Here is a 6030-nt window from a genome sequence, read left to right as displayed (position 1 = left end):
GCCTTAGGTATAACAAAAAAATATTCAGAAAAATACATAACAAAAACACCAGGACTTACAAATATATATAACATACAGAAAATTGCACTACTAAGCACTGCACACATCCTACGCAAAACACTTTCAATACAGTAACCATAAGAGCATCACAGCAAACCACAGCACATACCCAAGGCACACAGAGCTGCGCTCGGTAGTGAAGTGAAAGCACGTTATAAAAATAAAACTACTGAACAATAATAATAATAATCCTTTCTACTATAGGCACAAGGCCTGAAATTTGGAGGAAGACTAGTCGGTGACATCGACCCCAGTGTTCCACTGGTACTTAATTTATCGATCCTGAAAGGATGGAAGACAAAGTCGACCTCGAAGGAATTTGACCTCAGAACATAAAGACGGACGAAATGCCGGTAAGCTTTTTGACTATCGTGTTAACGATTCTGCCAGCTTACCAACTTAATAACAACGATTTTAATAATAATAATAATAATAATAATAATAATAATAATAATAATAATAATAATAATAATAATAAGAAGAAGAAGAAGAAGAAGAAGAAGAAGAAGAAGAAGAAGAAGAAGAAGAAGAAGAAGAAGAAGAAGAAGAAGAAGAAGAAAGCCATAACATAGACAGATTATAAGAAAGCTTATGACCTGATTACACACTCATGGATAAGTGAATGCTTGAGAATATTCAATATTATAGACAACGTAAGAGAATTAATTAGTTTAGCATGAATAAATAGAAAGTAGATCTCTACTCAGGTGAAACATAATTAGAGAATGTTAATATCAAGGGGAGAATTTTTCAAGGAGACGCGTTATCCCCTTTAATATTTGTCTTATGTTTTGTCCCCTTCAGTTTAAGAATTAAGGGAGGCAAAGTCGGGGTATGAGTTCAGAAATGGTAAAGGCAATATTAATCACTTGCTCTACAGGGATGATCTGAAGATTTTAGTAAGAATGAAAAAGAGGTAAATTCTTTTTAATACAAACTGTAAGACTATTCAGTAAAGATATAGGCATGGAATTTGGCATAGATAAATGTATAATATTAGCCATGAAAAAGCGAAAGGTAGTCAACAGTGAAGGCATCCAATTACCAGATGGCCAGGCATTAACATCATTGAATGAAGGAGAGTGTTACTAGTACTTAGGTATTTTCGAATTTGACAGCGTACTAACTATAGAAATTTAAACAAAAATTGAAAAGCAGTAAATCAGACGGGTAAGGAAGTTAATGAAATTAAAGCTAAATGGTTCGAATCTAATGAAGGCTGTAAATACGCGGGCGGTATCGTTACTTAGATAATCAGCAGCTTTTGTAGATTGAATCAAATCTGATTTAACCGAGATAGACAGAAGAACTAAGAAGGAATACTGATAAGTGGTATGAACATGAACCTAGTAAAGTACTAAAGAGTAAGGAGTACAAGTTTTTGTGGGACTTAACATTCAGACGGACATAGTAATAGAAGCTAGACATCGAGTTACCAACACCATAGCACTACTTTAAAACAATAAGCACTCGTACACACACACACACACACATAACTGTATAGAGATACATACATACATACATACATACATACATATATTCTTCTTCTGATATTTTGTTCTGTACTTATTGTGTGTGTTTTGGTATTTTTCCCTCGTTGGTGGTGTCCTGTACTTAATGTGTATTTTATTTACACACACACACACACACACACACACATATATTGTTGTATTTTGGGATGGTCATTTTTTTTTTCTTTTGCCAAATAAATACATGCACTACATATTTGTTCGTTTATTACTGTTCATATTCTAACTCATGTCCATTGTATTGTCCGGAAATCTTTCGTCACACATTTGTGACATCTTCAGCCACACTTTTCGTCTTCGTGTGTGCTCTTGCTCTGCTTATTCCATTCAGTATTAAGGATATACATTATTCTTCTATAACGTGTATCCTTATATGCGCATGCACCTGTGTTTGTGTGAGTGTGTGTGTGTGTATGCATGTCTGTGTATACATGTCTGTGTGCACATGTGTGTATGTGTGTGTGTTATTGTTCTAAGTAGAATTATTCATATTCATAAACGTAACTCCGTGAACCTCAGCCAGGCTAACAACACGTTGAAGAACACTATATTTTGTTGTCTTAAAATCAACACAACACAACTTCACTTCGTATAGCTGCGTGTCATCTCCGGAACGTATACTAACACGGTCACTAACAAGGTGGAAAAACTACAACTAACAAGGGGACAGACTGAAAGACTAAAAAGAACTCTACTGTTAATCACTAAGAAGAGAATTTATACAGACTTAAGCCAACTAGAAAAACGCAAACGTGTGTTACTACAGGAGGTGACATACATCACCACACCATCAGAGAAAACAAATTTAATGGACATCATACACCAAGAAAGCGTTTGCATCGTGCGATAATGCGATAAACGCTTTAACAAAAAATTCGCACGAATTAGATGTAAAGTAAAATGTAAAATCAAGCAGGAAGAAAAACGGAAGTACCCAGACATATATGGAATATATATGGCAGACGTCCCACTAACGGCCAAATTTTGTAGGGACAATAAAGTGAACATCTATGGAGATACAACAATCGACTCAGAAGAACAGTCCATATTCCAACTACCACCAAAGTTTACCGTATACTGAGAGGTAAATATAATACGTTCCCTCTCCGAGATAGAAAAAGCATTCACAAACTTCGTTGGAACCTGAATAAACATAGTAAAAAACGACACAAACGGCCACCACAGCAACAACACAAACAACAACAGCGACAACAATAATAAAACCTCTGAACACATTGACTATAACAACAACCAAAACACCAGCGCCAGCAACAACAGGAAAGGTAACTTCGCAAACGGCTGCAACAACAACAACCATCACACAAACACAAAATATACAAGAACAAAATTAAAGTGTGGGTCAAGGGCACATACCAGCAGCAACGGAGAGCGGGATGCGGGTGAGAGGAAGGTCAATATACCGAAGATTGATGCCACTAGGAACAACAATAACAACGACAATGATACCATAAAGAAGAACGGACACACAAACACATAAAGATGCAAGCACACCAAACTTAGGGGCCAGAATAGCCATTGTACCAGCAGTGAAGAAAATGAAGAGAAAGGTAGGGTCAGCAGAACGGGAGACAATAGCAATAAGATTAATAGTGGAGATGGTAACATCAACAACGACGACCATAAGAATAACGGTAATATTGGATATGGTAACAACAACAACAACGACGACAATAACGAAAACAACTATGTAAATATGCAAACCAACACAAACATTACTGAGAACAGCAATTCACATAGAAATACCACCACCACCAATAACAGCAACAACAAACACAGCCAAAGAGATAACCTGAGAAATGATAGGATAGAAAGCAGTACGACAGGTATAAACGACGCTAACCCTTTTCACATCCATGTGATAAATTATACGATATGAGTCGTATTTATCCGACAAAACATTTACCCTTTTGTTAAATTTACCCTTTAACAAAAGAGTTCGCATTCCTCAGCAGACAAATGACTAAATACAAGCGCGCTTTACCATAGGCAGTACAATACATTAGAAGACGGAGTGGTAGAGAAGCACAGCAACTCGACAAGAAGTCCGCAAGTAGCCTGCGTAAACTCAAACAGCGCTCAAAAATAGGGAAGTTGTGCGCTTTCCCACGGACAGGTCCGGCATAATGTCGATAGAGAGCCTGGCGAGCTACATACAAGCGATGCAACCCCACATCACCAATATGAGGAAAACAACGGTATGGGAGTATGAGGAGAGAGACAGGATCCTCAATGTGGTCAAACATCCTAGGGGAAAAATAGCGCATGACCAACAACTTCCAGGCCACTAGTAACGACATCCCGGCACTGTATGGGCTCCGCAAGGACAATAAGCCGACCACTGACCCAGTAACAGGAACATCAGTGAGACGTTTTGGAGAGGCCTTTCACATAGGGTAGACAGACTGTCTACTCTATGTAAAAGGTCTCTCCGAAAAGATACAAAAGATATGCGGCCCATATGACATCAGGACAGTATTTAAGAGTAATACAACACTTCGCAAATATCTCCTTCGAATAAAACCACTAATGGAAGAGAAAATAACAAAAGACTGCGTGTACTCCATCCCATGCGGCTGTGATAGGTTATACAAAAGCGAAACATGTCGCCCCCTCAAAGTAAGGGGAGACAAACTTCGCAAAGCTGTGACACGAGGAGATATTAATAAATCGGGTATAGCTGATCATGTATGAAAAAATGGAGACCACCTATCCCTGTAGGATGAAGTTAAAATAACAGACAGAGAACACCACTGGAAAATATGAAAACTAAAAGAAGCAGCACATATGTTAGGACACAACAATCTCCTAAGCAGATGGAGTGCAAATATGAGTAGCATATTGGAATAGGTATTAAGCAAGGATAGGAGAATATTAGATTTATAACCCCTCAAATTCACTCCATAATTGCCCGCGGACATATGGCGTAGGAAAACCCCTAGGGAGAGGTCGAACGAGTGCATCAGTGCTACACGTACCCCTCCAAAACGATGATCAGGTTAAAAAGATGGTCGCGCATGCGCCCAAGAGGAAAGTACTGCCATAGGTGTCAGTATCGCTGGCGATGTGGCTAACATATTTATAGTTTGGTGGGATAAGAGACTCAAAGAGAAATTAGCAGAGAAGTCCATAACCCTAACCATGTCCTTCCGCTATGTGGGTGATATCAATATAGTAGCCAAAGCCCACTCTCACTACAAGACAATGTTTATCTCGAAGCTAACACTAAGTAGAGCATCCTGCAAATAGCTAACTCCATCCAACAGAGTATCAAAGTAACGATAGACTACTCTAACAAGCACTCCAACTATAGGCTACCGGTTTTAAACACGGAACTTTGGTTATAAACCAAGAACAATAATATCCTTCACTCCCATTATGCCAAACCCATGGCCTCTAAATACCTTGTCCAACACAGCTATTGCAGACAACGCCAAGCTCAATATTGTTATAGCAGAGTTGGTGAGAATGATGAGGAATCTGTCTCGCGTGTGCAACCCTATGGAATTGGAAAGACAAATACAACACTTCATCCACCGCATGCAGTTCTCTGGCTACAAACAAAGGGACAGGATTAGAGTGTACAAAGGAGCCAAGGCTAAGTACAAAGCCATCATAGAGAGTGATGCAAAGGGGAGCAGCCCGCTGTACGGCAGTACATCCTGGAACAGCACAGAAAGGACCAGAAAAAAAGATAAATAATGTCTATTCAAGGTATGACAACAAAAAATACAAGAGTGTCATATTTGTTGATGCAACTCCTGGCAGCAAACTACCATACCTTTTCAGAAACACATTAAATAAGGCCAATTTACGGATTAAAATAGTAGAAAGGCTTGATGCCCCTATAAAAACCCTGATCTGTAGAACTTATCCCTTCGATAGTTTCCCATGTACGGACAACAATTGTATTGTATGCGGGATGAACCCACAGATTAACTGTAAGGTTAGGAATATAGTGTATATCTTACGATGTACTGAGAAACGGTGCCCATTGTTTGTATTATAGTGCATTGTGGTGTCATTCAAAACATTTTATTCTTTACAAACAATACACAATGCTTCAAGCGAATTACAATACTCTCCCATACATATGTATATAATATAAATAATATATATATGTACGTATATATATTTACGCACACGCACGCGCATGCACAGACACCACACATATACATATATATATATATATATATATATATATACAATGGGCTTCTTTGAGTTTGCGTCTACCAAATCCATTCACAAAGCTTTAGTCTGCCCGAGGATGTAGTAGAAGACACTTGCCGAAGTTGGCGTGCAGTGGGACTGAACAGGGAACCATGTGGTTGGGAAGCAAGCTTCATACCACACAGTCACTCCTGCTCCTATATACATACATACATACATACATACATATATATATATATGTATGTATATATAT

The sequence above is a fragment of the Octopus bimaculoides genome, chromosome 13 (genome assembly GCF_001194135.2).
Source record: "Octopus bimaculoides isolate UCB-OBI-ISO-001 chromosome 13, ASM119413v2, whole genome shotgun sequence".
Classification (NCBI taxonomy): domain Eukaryota; kingdom Metazoa; phylum Mollusca; class Cephalopoda; order Octopoda; family Octopodidae; genus Octopus; species Octopus bimaculoides.
Note: the sequence above shows the minus strand (reverse complement) of the source record.